Consider the following 21,702-nt stretch of genomic DNA (forward strand, 5'->3'; position numbering starts at 1 on the left):
TGTGTGTGTGTGTGTGTGTGTGTGCCACTGAACAGAAATAAGGTGTGGAAAAAATCCTACGAAACAGGCTGGAAATGAACTAATAAAAACGTACAAACAAAAATGTGTGCATATATGTACGCATGTGCGTATATGTGTGTATATGTTTGTGCATATTAAATATGAATGTATGTATTAATATTTGTTTGTTTGTGCATGTCTAGAAATATACACGGAAGTTCTAAACAAAATGTTTAATAAACATGTATTTAATAATTGTCGGTGTGAAAATTGACTCCTCGCTGTCTATTAAAATAATTCAATACGATTCATATAAACAGATTTATTCATAAACTCACTGTATTGGTATTATGAAGTCTATGGGCAAAACACCTTCCTTCATACTAAATCATGAAGCACAGATACACACCTACAGATACACACCTACAGATACACACCCACGTAAAGACACACAAAGACGGACACATAGATACAAGCACATACATACTTGTACACACAAATGATATACACATTTTAATTATGCATATTCATACAGACATACATACATATATATATATATATATATATATATATATATATATATATATATATATATATATATATATATATATATATATATATATATGTATATATATATATATGTATATATATATATATATATAAATATATATATATATATATATATATATATATATATATATATATATATATATATATATATATATATATATATATATATATATATATATATATATATATATAACGTTAAGTTGACAGTATACAACTACTTTTTCGCGTCACTACTGCTTAAGTCTCACTGAGAGATTTAGAAATTTGTTATTTCTAATTTTCGTTACCAGTGAATAGTATTTCACTGAAATAGTATATCTATACAAAGCTTGGACAGATTTCTTCAGCTAGCCCGCCGTGCTACTTCAGGCTGATGACAAGCAAAGACTCAGAAACATGTCCCTGAATGCAGGCTGGGCTGGTTGGAGGAGTTTGTCTCCCCTTTGTATGGATAAGGGCACAAGAAAAAAAATTTGCCAAGGCCTAATAGGAAGCGGTCTGGCTTCCTAGGGCTAAACAGCAGTAGTATATTCCCTTACTGGGACTGTCACGTTAAGTTGACAGTATACAACTACTTTTTCGCGTCACTACTGCTTAAGTCTCACTGAGAGATTTAGAAATTTGTTATTTCTAATTATATATATATTGTTTACGTATATAAATGTATTGTTTAGAAAGATTGGGAGAGCCGGAAAGAATTTGTTTTAAAATTGTACTCTAAGGTTATTAGGTTTAAAATGACCTTTGTATAGAATAAATCGAAAACTGCACGCTCAGCCTTCTACTTTTTCTACCGAAACAGTTTTTACGGTAGTTTTCATGATGTAATCCGTGTATTCGTCAATAAAAAACACCCCGAAACAGCTGTAGAGAACTTCAGCCCATTTGAGTACCTTTCTGATATATATATATATATATATATATATATATATATATATATATATATATATAGAGAGAGAGAGAGAGAGAGAGAGAGATAGATAGATAAAGATAGCGATAGAGAGAGAGAGAGAGAGAGAGAGAGAGAGAGAGCACCTGAAGAAAAGCTCATGTAAAGTGCCGCTGTTCTGACTAGCTTCTCGTATTGATCTCGAGTCATGAGGTAATTAACCTCACCACATACGAATCCCTAAGCGCTCTAACCTATGCTGCTTTAACTCTTTTACTTGTTTCAGTCATTTGACTATGGCCATGCTGGAGCACCACCTTTTGTCGAGCAAATGGATCTCAGGACTTATTCTTTATAAGCCTAGTACTTATTCTATCAGTCTCTTTTGCCAAACCGCTAAGTTACAGGGACATAAACACACCAGCATCGGTTGTCAAGCGATGTTGGAGGGGACAAACACGCAAACACATACACACACATACATATATATATATGTGATGGGGGGACAAACATAGACACACAAACATACACACACACACACACACACACACACACACACATATATATGTATATATACATATATACATATATACGACGGGCTTCTTTCCGTTTCCGTCCACCAAATCCACTCACAAGGCTTTGGTCGGCCCGAGGTTATAGTAGAAGAAAATTTCCCAAGGTTCCACACAATGGGACTGAACCCGGAACCAAGTGGTTCGTAAGCAAGCTACTTACCACACAGCCACTCCTGCGCCTAATGGAGTATTACCTAACCTGTACTCCATTAGTTATGAGAGTGAGTGTTCCAGTTGATCCCTTTATGAATGTCTCATAAACTATCTCCAGCGACCGAAATCACTTTCGATCACAAAAATCATCAGCGTTTTTCGTCTTTCGAAAACGCTCGCAAACATCTCTGTGTGTGTTGCATTGTATTTGTGCCACTGTCTGTGTGTCTTTACGTAGGTGCGAATTTGTGTTTAATGATTTAACACGAAGGATGGGCTTCTGTCCGTGCTCTACAAAATACCAAATACAGTACAGTTATGAATAAATCAGTTTATGTTATTCATACAGAATAGTTATAACAGACACTCAAGAGTCTCTTTTCAAGCCGATAATAACAAAATACACATTTATTTAGCATATTTCTTAAAAATTATTGTATTTGACTTTCGTGTATATACACACACTAATACACTCAAACGTGTGCGTACATGTGTGTGTATATATACACACAAAATACATACATATGTGTGTGTATGTATATAAGTATGTATGTATATATGCATGTATGTATATATTTCAGTTCTCACTCACAAGACCTTGGACGGCCTGAGGCTATCAAAGGACTCTTGCTCATGCTGTCACGCAGTGAGACTGAATTTAGAGACATGTGGCTCGGAAGTACATCTTACCATACAGCCATATATATATATAAATGCAAAAATGTGTGTGTGTGTGTGTGTGTGTGTGTGTGTGTGTGTGTGTGTGTGTGTGTGTGTGCAAATGTCGGGTAGTAATCTGAAGAAAGGGTATTCAATACCATATCAGAGTGGTAGTTTGTCGTACCACTCTGATGTCGGTTCAATAACAAGTTACTCTGAAAAAGAGGCGCCCACTGAGAGAACTGAAAAGTAACTGGCCGTTGGAGCGGCTCAAATACACTACGTCTATGTATTTATGTATGTATGTATATGTATGTATGTATGTATGTATGTATGTATGTATGTATGTATGTATGTATCTATCTATCTATCTATTTCTCTGTCTGTCCCCGCATCTCTAGATAGATAGATAGAGAGAGAGAGAGAGAGAGAGAGAGAGAGAGAGAGAGAGAATGCATACGTACATACATACATACATACAGATACACACACATTATAGACATAGATTTTATATATATATATGTACATGTATAATTATATATATATATTTATATATATCTATTTATGCATATGAATACATATGTGTGTGTGTATGTGCGTGGGTGCATGTGTGTACACATACGAAATGTGAAACAAATATAGAAAATAGTAGCATAAAGAAAAAGAATGTTATGCCCTGTTGCTTTTGGAATGTTAAATATTTCGGAGATGTCTGACCCTTCTGAACAGAAAACACAAACCTACAGAGTGTTTGGCTCGTCATACAGACTCCCTGCTAATCAATGTCGTTCATTTTATTATCCTATACATAGTAAACTACTGACTCTATTATATATATATATATATTTCAGCTTTTATCATTTATTAGTTTCAGTCATTGAGCTACAGCTATGCTTGGGTACCGCCTTGAAGGGTTTAATGAATCAAACCGACCCTGGTACTTATTTTTGTGAATGTTTGGGACTTATTCTGTTAGTTTCTTTTGCAAAGCAACACTCGTTGTCAGGCAACCACAGACACATACAAATACACAAAGAAGCACACGTACATGTATACATACATGGATACACACACACACACCAACGCACGCACACATGCACGTATGCACTAAATTAGTTATAGGATCCATTAGATTCTAGGCGTAGAATGCTACGAATGGCTGGGTACCATAACATCCAGTTCACAGGTAAAATAACCATTCCGCGTCATTTGTTTGTGGTGATCTGCAAATACGTACGTACATAGGTATCAAATCCAATATAAACGATAGATCCGACTCGGCGTTGGTTCCAGGTGTGGCATAGGTTTAAAAGAACACATTTTCCAGTTTATGCATGTTTACACAATTTTACCTGAAAATAGTGGATTAATGCTATGATGTAATCTATGAATGCATCAATAAAATGCTACCGGAACAGCTGTAGTAAATGTTAAACCACATTTATGTTCTTTTATGCATACGTACATACATACATACATACATACGTACATACATACATACATACATACATACATACATACATACAAACAAACATACGTACGTACAAACATACATACACACATACATGATGGCTGCAAACTCGTATTCGAGTATAGCTATCCTCAGGTCGAAAGTCCCACACAAGCGAAGGCTACAACCAACTATTTTTGTGATAGGTTTTACTTAATTTTTCAAACGATGGCTGCGCATGATGATTTTTTTTTATATAGTGGGATAGGGATTTGCACAAAACCAATCCCACTCTCTGAACATGGACAACATAAACTCAAAAAGAACTGGTCTACATCATCGAATATTATCAGTGTTGTTGGTTTTCTTTCAGAGTTTCTCTCTCCTAGAGAGATGTAACAACAACTGAGGGGCCACCCACTCCCAGTGGATCAATCGCGCGCTTGGATACCAACCCAGGTATTTCCACGTCCCCGTGCATACATACCTGCATACATACACATGTACACATACTGGTGGATGGCCATTGACTGCTCATGAGCTCTTCCACCCTTTTACAGGTCTTATTTTTCGTCCTGCAGAGTGTCCAGCAATCACCCTCCTCACCAGCAAGCTTGATGGGATTGTCAATTTAGTCACCGAAAACCTGACCATGCAACAAGTTGTACTATGTTACCTGTTATTAATAGCGCCCGTGAGCGATCTGACATACATACATGCATACATGTATACATACATACATACATACACAATACATATATACATACATACATATATACATACATACATGTATACATACATGCATATATACATACATATATACAAACATGTGTACATACATACATTCATACATACATACATACATACTTACATGCATACATACCACACACAACACATGCATAAATATTATGTTTGTATCTATGCTTTTCTGTCTATTAAATCCACTGATAAGACTTTGGTTAGACCGGTCTATAGTAGAAGACTCTTACCCAAGGTGTTACGCTGTGAGATTGAACCGGAGTTCACGTGGTTTGGAAGCAAGTTTCTCAATCAAAGACCCACAATTGCATCTATTCATACATATACAGACACACCACCACACACACACACATATACGTATGTACTATGTGTGTGTGTGTGTGTGTGTGTGTGTGTGTGTGTGTGTGTGTGTGTGTGTGTGTGTGTGCATGTATGTGTGTGTGTACGTGTATGAGTATCCAGAGACCGGATATGTTGTTGTAATTGGATGTAAATAAATATTTTCGTTAATTATTTCAATTTTTTTCCCTCTTACTATTTCCAGTAACTTTGACATCTATAAACCTTAAACTTTAATTGAATTCAGATAAAAAAGAAGTCTGTACACACCCTCAATCATACAGTTAATGATACACACACACACACACACACACACACACACACACACACACACACACACACACACACACTCATACATACATACATATATATAACTTGATCAAAGCGTCCGTCAAAAGCACTATATCGGGTAACGGACGTGACTATGCGATATCAGGGAGTAGTGATAACGTTCCCGCAGTAGTTTATTGGTTTGTAACACGATTGCCAGAAATAAATAAACAAGATTGTATGAAGAACAGAAGACATTGTGTGTTGTTTCCCACTAGTTAGTTAGTTATTTTATTTCGTTTAACCTTATTTTTTACATCTTTTCAGTTTTGTGTCTTAATCACAATATTTAATTTAATTATCTGGGTGGTCAGTCAGTATCGGTTATAAAGACATACGGTTCCGGCAAGCTGTTTACTGATTTCAATTCTCGGAAGGAGTTGATTGATTTCAATATTGCCTTCAAAGAAGGCGATGCAGGAACGTCACGCAATTCCATTCACTGAGGTTATCTTATAGGGAATCATGCTTGTTGCTTATGCAAACATGTGATTGGAAGATGCAGTTTTTATTGTTGCTCAGGTCAACCCAGCTCTCGCAGATCTCTGATCAAAGATATTCCAGCCATGACTATCATCTTTTCTGTTACCTAATGTGGTTATAAATTACCTGAATATGCGTACTAATTAAAAATAAATAAAACAAAATACGCCGTGATGTGGTACAAGACAGTGGATCTTAAGGTTTCTGATCTTCACTGATTGGAAGTATTAACATGTACGTTTTGTAATGGCGTAGTTGAGCTACAGCAAATATCCTGTTCGATAACACAAATTTGCATGTCAGTTGTTTGACCTTAACCAGCTAAGCATATCCCTTAGTGGCTGACAATAGATGCATCTCTAATCGCAAACAGGAGTAGTGGAGGAGTGTCATAGCTGTGTTGAGAGGAATTCGTTGGTGTTCGAATAGTTCACATTTGGAAACGGATGTTACATTCATCATCCTTAAACGACACTTATTCAAGAACTTTTTGAACGGGATGGGCTACTCGATCTGAATAAAATTTTAACTGGGACCCTACAAACACCTGAAAAGTCATGAGCTGGTTATCTTGATATGAAATCACCATGTTGAACATAGATCTGCGAGAGGCGGGTACACAATAATAAAAACTGCATCTTTCTGTCACATGTGCCTGGTGTAGCCTTATCAGACGTGTCGTCATGATAGTATATTGGGCTTTCTATATTTGTACCCCAGCATCACATTGATGGAATGCGCTGCTCGCTCACTCAATAATAATAATAATAATAATAATAATAATAATAATAATAATAATAATAATAATAATGATAATAATAATCCTTTCTACTAACAGCACAAGGCTTGAAATTTTGTGGGGATGGAACTAATCGATTAGATCGACCCCAGTGTTTCACTGGTACTTAAGTTATCGACCCCGAAAGGATGAAAGGCAAAGTCGACCTCGCTGGAATTTGAACTCAGAACGTATTGACGGGCGAAGTACCGCTAAGCATTTTGTCTAGCCAGCTAACGATTCTGTCAGCTCGCCGCCTTAATAATAATAATAATAATAATAATAATAATAATAATAATAATAATAATAATAATAATAATAATAATAATGATGATGATGATGATGATGATGATGATAATAATAATAATAATAATTATAATAATAATAATAATAATAATAATAATAATAATAATAATAATAATAATAATAATAATAAATAAATAAATAAATCATATTATCTCTGGCTGCCCAGTCCTGGCTAAGAAGGAATATATTCACAGACACGACAGAGTTGGGACCTATATACACTGGAAGCTATGCCAACACTATGGAATAACAACAGAAAAAAGATGGTATAAACACACGCCAGAAAAGGTCACAGAAAACGAGAAAGCAACCATACTCTGGGATATGCCAATACACACAGATAGAGAAATTAAGGCAAATAGACCAGATATAGTTGTCAAAGATCATGAAGAAAAAAAATACTTTCTAATTGATGTATCAATACCAGCAGATGACAACGTTTCTCTAAAAGAAATGGAAAAACTTTCAAAATACAAAGACCTGGAAATAGAGATAACTCGAATGTGGAATCTAAAAACAGAAGCAATTCCTATCATAGTAGGTGCCTTAGGTATAATAAAAAAATATTCAGACAAATACATAACAAAAACACCAGGTCTTACAAATATATATAACATACAGAAAATTGCACTACTGGGTACTGCACACATTCTACGCAAAACACTTTCAATACAGTAAACATAAGAGAAAATTGCACTACTGGGTACTGCACACATTCTACGCAAAACACTTTCAATACAGTAAACATAAGAGCACCACAGCAAACCACAGCACATACCCAAGGCGCACAGAGCTGCGCTCGGTAGTGAAGTGAAAGCACGTTATAAAATTAAAACTACTGAACAATAATAATAATAATAACTACTCTGATGCAGTACCAGGCAGTGGTTCTCATAGCTTTTGATCTTAACTGATTGGTAGTGCTATCATATACATGTTTTGTCTTGGTCCATAAGATGGACTGCAGCAAATAATCTGCTCAATACCAGATTTTTTTGTCAGTTGCTTGACTGTAACCAGTTGGACTAGTTCGGGAGCTTTTTGATACTACCTCATACATACAAACGTAGATGTAGTCCTACATGCATCTGTTTATACATACATATATATATATATATATATATATACATCCAAACTTACATATATGCATATATACGGATACGTTCGTACGTACATAGTCGACCATAGTATTTATTCCAATGTGTTAAGTCTGGTACTTATTCTCTCGCTGTCTATTGCCGAACCGCTAGTTAACGAGGACATGAACAAACCAGCATCGGTTGGTAAGCAGCTATACTCAAAGTTGTTGATACGAGGTTCGGTTTTATTAAAAACAAGTTCAACAAAATATATTTTATTTCGTCCAAAGATACCCCAGGAGCTAGTGTGTGTGTGTGTGTGTGTGTGTGTGTGTGTGTGTGTGTGTGTGTGTGAGAGAGAGAGAGCGTAGTGGTTGGGAGTATTTGTATATGTTTATGAGCAAGCGCACTTACTGGTAGGAGTATTTTGTACCTATCTGTCTGAGGGGAAGGCGCATGTTTCAGTGGTTAGAAGGTCGGGCTCACAATCATGAGGTAGTGAGTTCGATTCCCGGACCGGGCAGTTTGTTGTGTTCTTGAGCAAGACACATTATTTTACGTTGTTTCAGTTTACTCATCTGTAGAAATGAGCTGCGAAGTCACTGGTGCCAAGTTGTATCGGCCTTTTTTTTTCCCCTTGGATAGAATCGAAGGCGTGGAGAAAGACGGCTGGTGTGCATGGGCGACTGCTGGTCTTCTATAAACAGCCTTGCTCGGACTTGTGCCTCAGAGGTTAATTATCTAGGTGCAATCCCATGGTTATTCGTGACCGAAGGGAGCCTTTAGCCTCTAACCTGACATTTTATTGCCCTCTCACATCCTGACCAGAGCAAATCTACAGTCACCAATATCACCACCACCACCACCACCACTATCATTATCATCATCATCATCAGCAGCAGCAGCAGCAGCAGCAGGTTTATGTATATATTCGCGGCCCCACCCCCGCCACCACCATCGTCATTGTCATCATTGGCACTACAACTGTCGGTACCTCCTCTAACAACCTTTGGCCATAAACACGTCATCGTATCGCCACAGTTTTCATATGCATTATCTCTACACACCCTTTACAACTCTCATTAATATCACGCTATCATCCTCGTTATCACCTTCGCCGCAGCCGCCACCGCCGCAGCCGCCACCGCCGCAGCCGCCACCGCCGCAGCCGCCACCGCCGCTGCCGCCGTCGCCGCTGCCGCCGTCGCCGCCAGCACCACCACCACCACCACCACCACACTTATCATCATCATCATCATCATCATCATCATCATCATCATCATCATCATCATCATCATCACCACTGCCACCGCCGTCGTCATCATCATCATCATCATCATCATCATCATCATCATCATCATCATCATCGTGACCTCATCGTCAATAATATCACGGTAATTGTTGTCATCGCCAACATTTTCATCAATATCATTGTTGTTCCCATCATCTTCATCATCACCATCATCATCATTTGCCTTTCATTCTTTCGGGGGGAGGGGTCGATAAATTAAGTACCAGTTGTGTACCGGGGTCGATCTAATCGACTGCCCCCCTCCCCAAACTTTTTGAGCCTTGTGCCTAGAGTAGAAAAGAATACACACCAACCCGCCTGGAGCAAAGTATGGCTGAACTTGGGATTTTGAGAAGAGAATGCAAATCCTTGATTAATATGCTATAAATGATCCGGATAACTGCGACTATAAAATCTGCAAGACCTTCTTAAGATTTAAAGAATGATGGCTACAAGAAGGCACTTGGATCTATTTTAAAACGGGGGCGCCAGTATTTTCTTAACGAAACACTAACGAAACACTTTGAAACTTGGGACACTGGTAGGATGTGTCATATAAAACATCTTTTACTCTTAGTCTTCTTAACAAAAAAAAGGAATTCGTAAGTTATTCCATGTTAAAGTTGTCATATTTCTGTAACTTCAACCAATCACTGACGTCTATTCAGCTGAATAAGAGTTACTGCTGGGCGGTCATAAAAATGTTATTCCCAGTGACATATTTCATCCGGTTTAATCGTAATTTATACGCATATATTGTTTATATAATAAATTACGCCGTGCGTATCTATGTGTGTAACAATTTTAGAGTTCGGATTCTCGAGTTAGGGTTAGTTTTAGGGTTAGGGTTACGGTTACGGTTACGGTTAACAGTCTAGTTAGGGTTAGTGTTAGGGTTAGGGGATTAATACGATATACACCGTTACAGCGCTGTTTTCAACTGAATAGACGTCAGTGATTAGTAGAAATTATCGAAATAAGACAATTTTTTACATGAAATAAATTGGAATACAAAAATATTTTTCTGTTCTATAACACAAAATAGATAAGTATACGAAGTTTGAAAGTCTTTCCCTACCAAAAACACTACATAAAACATAAATGAAAACTGGCGCCCCCGTTTTAAAATAGATCCAGGCACTTTCCCTCACAAACTTGCTACCAAGTAGGTGGTCGGTCATGAATTATTCTAAAATTAAAATATAGAGAACATACATACATACATACATACATACATACATGTTGTTGTTGGCACTCCGTCGCTTATGACGTCGAGGGTTCCAGTTGATCCGATCAACGGAACAACCTGCTCGTGAAATTAACGTGCAAGTGGCTGAGCACTCCACAGACACGTGTACCCTTAATGTAGTTCTCGGGGATATTCAGCGTGACACAGTGTGACAAGGCCGACCCTTTGAATTACGGGCACAACAGAAACAGGAAGTAAGAGTGAGAGAAAGTTGTGGTGAAAGAGTACAGCAGGGTTCACCACCATCCCCTGCCGGAGCCTCGTGGAGCCTTAGGTGTTTTCGCTCAATAAACACTCACAACGCCCGATCTGGGAATCGAAACCTCGATCCTATGACTGCGAGTCCGCTGCCCTAACCACTAGGACATTGCGCCTCCACTCATACATACATACATACATACATATATACCGGATTACAAATTCAGACTTACAACTGTAATTGGGCATTGGGATAAGCAACAAACTGCCTTAGCACAACTTTGAGCAATTAAGCTTCTCAAAACCAGAAAGGAGAACGATAATTAGAAGATTAGAGATTCAAGCCATCACTGGAACTGTAAAAATTTGCAAAACTTTCCAGAAGTTTAGTACTTAAGTATATATATACGCATATTTAGACAAGCAACTAAACGCACGAGAATACAATACATAAAACAAAACATACAAACCTGTACATGCACTGACTCAAAATACTACACATATACACATGAGTATGCATAAATACTCTGTTGATGTTGTTGAAATTCCAATGAAGAAACCTTGGATCTGGGTTAGAAACCGGCTCTTTCTCTAGAAATAAAATTGAATAATAAATATACATATAGGCGTAGGAGTGGCAGTGTGGTAAGTAGCTTGCTTACCAAGCACATGGTCCCGGGTTCAGTCCCACTGCGTGGTACTTTGGGCAAGTGTCTTCTACTATAGCCACGGGCCGACCAAAGCCTTGTGAGTGGATTTGGTAGACGGAAACTGAAAGAAGCCTGTCGTATATATGTATATATATATATGTATGTGTGTGTGTGTTTGTGTGTCTGTGTTTGTCCCCCCAACATCGCTTGACAACCGATGCTGGTGTGTTTATGTCCCCGTAACTTAGCGGTTCGGCAAAAGAAACCGATAGAATAAGTACTAGGCTTCTAAAGAATAAGTCCTGGGGTTGATTTGCTCGACTAAAGGCGGTGCTCCAGCATGGCCACAGTCAAATGACTGAAACAAGTAAAAGAGTAAAAGAGTAAAGAGTATATACATACCGATAACCCACTACACGCGCGCGCACACACAAACACATCTACACATATGCACATGCAGTGGGTCTGAATGTGTGTTGTTGGAGACGAAAGAGGCTGAAATCAGAAAGGAATACTCTTAAACATAATCTTGTATGAAGTTGAACAAATGTGTTAAAAGATGTGAAACGGGATGGGGTGAGGAGTCCGAAACATGCAAGAGATAAATGGTTAGCCTTAGGAAGTTGGCGGGAAGAAAGAAAGCAAAAAGGAATGACAGGACGAAAGAGAGGAAATAGAAGAAAGAATGGAAAGGGGGTGGAATGATAAAAATGAAGAAATAAAAAAGATTTAGAATATTAAGGTTTCAAATAAAAAGATAAGACTAGGAAACAGAGATGGAATAAATAAATGAGAGATATAACGAATGACTGAAGAAATGAATAAATAAATAAATAAATAAATAAATAAAGAGAAAGTTGGCGTTCAAAATGGAAGCCAGCAGACGAGACTTAAAATTGTTGTAAATTCTGCTTGAATATCTTGACAGACAATCTCGTAAACATTGCGATGGATAAAAATACATATACATTATTTCGTAATTTATTATATAAGCCTTTTATTTCATTCATCCTTTACCCAGCTCTTGTTCTCCCTATCAGACGCATATATCAAGCTATCTATCTATCCATCTGTCTATGTGTCTGCGTGAGTGGTTGGTTGTGTGTACATATGTTTATATGTATGTTGTATGTATGCAAACATACACGCACACACATAGAAACAACAATATGTATATATATACATATGCGCGTGCAGACACACACACACGCACACACACATATATATATATATGTGCACACACATATGTATACATATGTATACATAACTATATGCATGTATATATGTATATATATATATATATATATATATATATATATATATATATATATATCCGTGTGTATATATCCAGTCCTATACCTTTCTATTTCTTTTCAAATTTCATTTCTGTCTGACCCCTCTCCACATCTCCTTGCCCCTTTTATCCTGGCACTGGCAAGATCACGGAACCAAATCAGACATTACGTCTCCAGCCTCCCCATCATACTTCCTTAATATCTATAGCTAATCCACTCTCCATCCAGACCCACTCCGTAGTCCCAATATGACCCTCCCCACCAAAAGGAAAAAAAAACACCTTCGATAGGCTAGAGGTCAATGGCAACTTACATCTCACGAATAAATTCATAGGGTGTATATATATATATATATATATATATATATATGTGTGTGTGTATATATGTATATATATATATATATATATATATATATATATATATATATATATATATATATATATATATATATATATATATATATGTGTGTGTGTATATATATATATATATATATATACATATACACACACACACACACACACACACACACACATATATATATATATATATATATATATATATATATATATAGATATGCAGGGCAGGGAATCGTCAATTAGTAATAAAATTAATAATTAACAATTTTGCCGGGTAGCTCAGTATGAAAAAACCTTTTCGGTAAAAAACGTTTAAAATCATAAATATATAGGGATTGACAGTAACCTGCTTCTCCAACATACTGAGAATTCAGAAATAGCAGTCAAAGAACTACTGATTTCAAAACTACAAATTATCACTCCAGATTGATAGCGATATTTATGATACACACAGAACAAAAAAACAGTAGAGAAGAGTAAAAAAACCACCTGCCTTTAGTTAATTTAGTACGATCGTTTCACAGTTAAGAGTAAAGAATACTCTATTCTGATCTTCAGCTAAATATTCTAATAAATTTGTTAATGTCTAAATAACTCAAGTTAATTTTGACCATGTGAACATCAATACCACGTGAGGAAGACGTTAAGAAATTTATCGGCCAGTGAGTTCAAAATCCCTCGCCCTAATGAATTCAATTCAGTGTGCATCATAAATAGTCCCGCATAGAAAAGAGACCCGTATGAACTTCCTGCGGTTTAACTATTCACCTTAGAGGTATTATTAAAATATAGATATGCAGGGCAGGGAATCGTCAATTAGTAATAAAATTAATAATTAACAATTTTGCCGGGTAGCTCAGTATGAAAAAACCTTTTCGGTAAAAAACATTTATAATCATAAATATATAGGGATTGACAGTAACCTGCTTCTCCAACATACTGAGAATTCAGAAATAGCAGTCAAAGAACTACTGATTTCAAAACTACAAATTATCACTCCAGATTGATAGCGATATTTATGATACACACAGAACAAAAAAACAGTAGAGAAGAGTAAAAAAACCACCTGCCTTTAGTTAATTTAGTACGATCGTTTCACAGTTAAGAGTAAAGAATACTCTATTCTGATCTTCAGCTAAATATTCTAATAAATTTGTTAATGTCTAAATAACTCACGTTAATTTTATATATATATATATATATATATATATATATATATATATATATATATATATATATATATATATATGTATGTATATATATATATATATATATATATATATATATATATATATATATAAATATCGCTATCAATCTGGAGTGATAATTTGTAGTTTTGAAATCAGTAGTTCTTTGACTGCTATTTCTGAATTCTCGAAACGTCAAAGACTTTCCGTATTCCCGAGCGTCATACTAATATATACTTTTGTTATTTACACCACCTGTCCTCGTCTGTTGTTATTTTTTGTATATTCTCCCATATATATATATATATGTACATATATATACATATATATATATATATATATATATATATATATATATATATATATACACACATATATATATATTATATGTACGTATATATATATATATATATATATATATATATATATACACACACATATATATGTTCATATATATATATATATATACACGTATATATATATATATATAAATGACGGTATGTGTGTGTATGTATGTATGCATAAATGTACGTACATATACACACCCATACACATGCACGCACGTACATAGATATCAATAAGCTAAAAATAATGAATACAGCATAGACGGCTCAGTCAAAGAATTTCACCAAATATTCGTCCGTTCTTAGCCCTTCTCTTTGTCGCCATTTCTTGCTATAACCCGACGTCACTCGTCATCACCCGTCGCCTTACGTCTGTAAATAAACCGTGTGAATTGTCGGTCAGGGCTGTCCCTTAATCTCCACTACCTTATCGCAACAACTAGGAATAGTGTCTCGGTAAAAAGTGTGTGAATGCGTGAAGTGTGAGTGTGTGTTGCGTGCGCGCGCGCTTCTATGTTGAAATGTGTGTTATCATGAATATGCTTTGCTATCAATTTATGTGTTTGTGTAGTGCTTGTTGCGGAGATCTACGTGTTTGATATTCACTGTATTTATGTGCTATATATGTGTTTGCATATACATTAGTGTATCGAGGTGTGTCGGAATATGTTGACTGCTTCTTAATATTTGTGAAATTTCGGATTCCAGCGAAATGACAGAATCTTTGGCAGGTCGGATAAATTGCTGAGCGACATTACCCTCCGTTTATACGTTCAGGGTTCAAGTTCCGCAGAGAACGACTTTGCCTTTCATCATTTCGGGGTCGATGAAATAAGTACCAGTTGAGCACCAGGGTCGATGTAGTCGACTTATGCCCTCCCTCGAAATTGCTGGCCTTGTGCCAAAATTTGAAATCAGTATTTGTTAGATTGTAGATTCCAGTGAGTTGGCAGAACCGTTAGCAGGCTGAAAAAATACATAACGGCATTTCGTCTGTCTTTATGCTCTGAGTTCACATCCCTCCGAAGTCGACTTTGTCTTTCATCCTTTCGGGGTCGAGCCTTGGGATCAATGCAGTCGATTAGACCTTTTGCCTCAAAATTCCCGGCCTTGTACCAATAGTAGAGAGGAAGAATGTATGATTTCAAATCCCTGTGACGTCAACTTAGTCTTTGATTTTTCGTGTGGAGGGTGCACAATATATATATATATATATATATATATATATATATATATATATATATATATATATATACGTGTGTATGTATGTACGTATGTATGTATATATTAGTATATCTTACATAGTGAATCCCATTTAATATTTTGAAATTTTGGAGTAGGGGAAGGCGAGTCGATTACATTCACTCTAGCGCTCAACTGGTATCTTAATGACTGATTTATTAATGCTACAAATTGATTTGTATATTGTTTTGCGGCACAAAAATTTTGCTTCATATTGAATGCAACTGTTGCTCTGTTTTCTGCTATTTCTTGGTTTATATATACTTCGTTAATTCTCTCATTAGTGTCTAAATGTTGAATTTTCTTTCAATTATATGACGTGTAGGTATGTTGTTATGTTCAAGGTTGTATCTTTTTGCGTTAAAGATGGAAGTCTTGAAGAACTTGATGCTACTGTTTTTGTTGATGCCGTTAATGTTATCGTTATTGCTTTTATGTATTCTCGAAACCATTACAGAATCTATTAATGGTTTTGCTTGTTGCTTCTGCAAGTGATATCTTCAAAGACGCTCTCGACAAGAAATTCTATTAGGAATAAACAACACTCTTTTCAGCAATAGATATTCTTACAAGCATATGCACGCATGTTAAAAGATAAAGAACTCTAATACGATATACCTAATTGCTCCACCTTCTAAAAATAAGGAGGATACATAATAGCTACTTTCTAAACGAGATACACATAAATACAGAATGATAGACTGCAAACCATAAACGTTTCTAATCGGAGGAATTAAAAAAATAAGATTTAAAAACAGCACACGGTAATGGCAACCATAGATACGTTATCAAGATTTACTCTACACAAGACTATTAAAGAACAAAGACTTACACACAAGAAATATTTAGGCGTAGGTATGGATGTATGGTTAAGAAGATAGATTCGTAACCATTCCGCACTGGGTTGAATTGCGGCACCTTCGGCGAACCGTGAGCAAGGTTGACAAATAACTTGTAATTAAGATTTATGAGGCAGAAACTGTACAGAAGCATCTTATATATATATATATATATATATATATATATATATATATATATATATATATATATATATATATATATATATATATATATATATATATATGTATGTATGTATATAGACTCAGGTTATATACCGAAACAGCTCCTATCCTAGTCTGTCATCCCGGCTTTCAAACAGGGAAGCACAACCCTCGCAGTCCACTATCGCCCAATCTCACTCACCTCATCATTAAAGTGTTTAACGAGTGGTAAGATCAAGGGTAGCTGACTTCCTGGAGATCCACAAATTCCTAAATGCAAATCAGCATGGCTTTCGCTGTGGCAGGAACTGTCTAACACACCTCTTACACCACATTAAAGATATACTTAAAGCCTTGGGAACAGGTTCGAACTCTGATGTGTTATATATATAAATAATATATATATACATATATGTATATATATATATACGCAGTTTATTTATATTATTCTATTGTATTTTTAATCGATTTTTATTCTTATGTATAAAAATTTTGACTTCCCTTTACTAATTTGGTTTTGTGGTCTATGTTGTACTTCTTATGTGTGGTCATTGGTGGGCTACGGCTTTTTGAGTCGATGACCTAACGGTTTTATTCTGCAATTAACGTTATATATATATATATATATATATATATATATATATATATATATATATATATATAATCATAAATATACAGGGATTAGCATTGAGTTGCTTCTCCAACATACTGAAAATTTAGAAATAGCAGTCAAAGAACTACTGATTCTAAACTACAAATTTTTCTCTAAAATGGATGGCGATATTTATGGCACACATAGAACAAAAACGATTCCCTGCCCTTATTCTTGTATATATATATATATATATATATATATATATATATATGAAGAGACTATTCTAGAGTACGTCCTGTCTGGTCTTCGAAACGTCTAGATAGAATAGAGACAGCTGATGAAGGGATATTCCAAGGGGCTTTCCGTTTTCCTATGTGTTCGTTCCGTTGTCTGTAGTTTATTGTTCTAACGTCCTGTACCCTGCTATGCATGTATATACACATGTAGATGTAAGTATGTACATATATGTGTGTATACATGTATATATATTATTTGTATTATTACATTATTGAACGCACACGTCCTATTTTACAAGTAAGTCTACTATTATTCTGACGTGACTATCTTTCTATCTATCTATCTATCTATCTGTCTATCTATCTATCTATCTATCTTTCTATCTATCTATCTATCTGTCTTCCTCCATCTTTCTATCTATACCTCTGTCCTGGCCTCTACTTCACTGCTATACCCTTCTGTCCCTTCCTCCTTGTTCCACTTCCTCCCTCCACCATCCTCTCTATCTATTTATCTATCTGTCTTCCTCTATCTTCCTATCTACCCTTCTGTCCTGGCCTCTACTTCACTGCTTCTGTCCCTTCCTCCTTGTTCCATTTCCTCCCTCCACCATCCTCTCTGCTCTCGTGTGACCTGTGGTCAGCTTTCTTTTCACTCCAGCCGCTGTGAAGGCAAGACGAACTACTAGCGTTCTACCTCAGATTTGCGTTTGGCCGTACGGCTTTTGAATGTTGTTTTCACTGTCCATTTTTTCCTGTCTTGGTTTGTGTTTGCCACCTTGGAATCCTCTGTGTAGTTGGTTGATCCACTACTCAGGAAGAGACTATTCTAGAGTACGTCCTGTCTGGTCTTCGAAACGTCTAGATAGAATAGAGACAGCTGATGAAGGGATATTCCAAGGGGCTTTCCGTTTTCCTATGTGTTCGTTCCGTTGTCTGTAGTTTATTGTTCTAACGTCCTGTACCCTGCTATACATGTATATACACATGTAGATGTAAGTATGTACATATATGTGTGTATACATGTATATATATTCTTTGTATTATTTATATATATATATATATATATATATATATATACACATATATATATTTATATATGTGGGCCTCTGTGTGCATGCATGCATGTCTGTGTGTGGATGTGTGTGTGCGTGGGTGCGTTTGTGTATGTATGTGTGTGTATGTGTATATGTATGTATGCATTATATCTTGACTTCAGTAAAGCATTCGACAGAGTTGACCATAATATCTTACTCTCAAAATTGGCAAATGCTGGAATCCGTGGAAAACTTCTACACTGGATTAAGTATTTCCTGGCGAATAGAACATATTGAGGTCGATGGAGTCCATTCAAGCCCAGCAAAAGTCACCAGTGGTGTCTCTCAGGGGGATTGTCTTGGGCCCGCTCCTCTTTATAACTTACATAAACGACCTCTCCAGCGTTGTAAATCACTGTAAAGTGAAAATATTTGCTGATGACACTAAGCTCCAGTGAAGAAGAAGGCCGAACTCAACTCCAGCCTGATCTATATACTGTGAGTAAATGGGCAGACAAAAACAAAATGCAACTAAACGAGGGAAAATTTGAGCTGATGCATTTTGGAAGAAAGTCTATACTAAAACAGCCATACTCTCTTCCTTCAGGGGAACCTCTCACAGCATCTAATAATATCAGAGACCTAGATGTAATTATTGATAACAATCTCAGTTGGAGTGCCCACATCAACAATAAGGTCGAAATAGCTCGTAGGATGAGCTTCTGGATCTTAAGAACCTTCTGGTCCTGAGAACAAGGTGTCATCATTTCACTTTTCTCCTCCTTTGTACGGCCACACCTCGAATACTGCTGCCCCTTGTGGTCTCCCCATACAAAACAAAACATCTCGAAAATTGAATCACCCCAGAGGGCACTCACTAAACGAACTGAAGGCATGACTGATCTCGATTACTGGGACTGCCTTAAAGCCTTGAAACTCTACTCTCTCCAGCGCCGCCGCGAGCGGTACATCATTTGTACGACGTGGAGAATATACCACCAGCATTGCCCAAACGACCTGAACATTAGTTTCAAAGTTTATCCAAGGCTGGGACCAAGGGCCATACGTCCCCTGCCCAATTCAGGATCACAACATATAGGTACACTGCGACACAATTTCTTCTCCTCATCAGGCCCTGCCCTGTTTAACATTTATATATCGCTTATCGGAGTGATGGCTAAAACCAAAGAGTAGTATATATGCGAATGTTCATGTGTAAGGTGTGGTGGGGAATAAACACAGATACGATCACATACGCGCACACATATAAATATATATGTACGTATATATGTATAATTATGTAGGTAGGGAAATGTAAATTTTGTATTATTTGAGTCACTGTACAATTTGTAATGGGAAATTTCTTACATGTTTATCCGACATCTACAATTCTGTTATTCCTATTAGCAAACGAAACATGTGTAATGGTGAATAAATAATACGGAAAAATTTTGCAATGTCCTTTTTTGTTATATATATATATGTGTGTGTGTGTGTGTGTGTGTGTGTGGAGGAAATGTACCAAATTTTCTTTTCTAAATATACTATTATAAGCACTAAACAGGAACAGGCTATGAGATGTGCACATTAGATTAAATATAGATTTAAACGAATTAAAGAAACATAATTGACCATCTATAATTGTGATAATTAATGATATTTTTGCAAATGATACTGAAGTAATTTTAGTAATAATAACAATAATGATATTGATTGAGAGTATAAATCTAAACATAAGTGAATTACCTCCGAATAAATAATGTACTCCATATAGTAAAATGCAATCAAAACTGCTACAATTGATTGTAATATGAATGAATATTTTATAGATCACGATTCATCTGTAATACCAGTAGAGGTGATTATAAGACCAGAATTCAATTTGATTTAAAATGTAACGCTATAACTTTCAAATGAATACCAACGCAGGAAGCTTGTTTGAATTAGTCTACTTTGAAAACGCTGTAAGCGATGGACCCTTGATGAGGTTGCAGTGACTAGGATGCATAACTAAGATGCATACGGAGCAATGTGTAGTTGGTACAGTTGAAACATATGTTGGTCATTGTTATATATGCTGTAGAAATTTTTTTAATAAAACGTTTTGGATGTGAATAAATCTCTACTTTCCTCTTCGTTTTCAATTTTATATATATATATATATATATATATATATATATATATATATATATATATAAAACAAGTTTAAGATAATGATCATTACATATTTTTCCTTTATTGAAGCAAAACTGTCTTACGGTTGTTTCCAGTAGTAATTATACGTACATTACTGATAGGTTTACTCAGTTGATCTATTGGTCAATTGAGAAAAAAATGAACAACCTAAAAAAAATTAATGCTACTTTCGTCAGAGCCATTTCTGGTTCGAAAGAACACTGAAGGAATGGTCAATGCATGGAGTTGGGAGGAAATGATGGAAAGATACAAGTACAATAGAGAAAAGAGGAAGACAAGTTACAAAGCAGTGAAGAGAAGTAAGGAAAGGATAGAGGAAGGAGGCACTTAATAGAAGAAAAAATTTGGAAAGGGACAGTCATAAAACATTAGCTTTTGTCAGGTCAACACACATTACCGTATAAGCATTGTTTATAGGTTAGATATTCTCCAACTGTTGTGTTTAAATTTGATA

Source organism: Octopus bimaculoides, chromosome 8, assembly GCF_046866305.1.
Source record: "Octopus bimaculoides isolate indiv1 chromosome 8, ASM4686630v1, whole genome shotgun sequence".
Taxonomy (NCBI): Eukaryota; Metazoa; Mollusca; class Cephalopoda; order Octopoda; family Octopodidae; genus Octopus; species Octopus bimaculoides.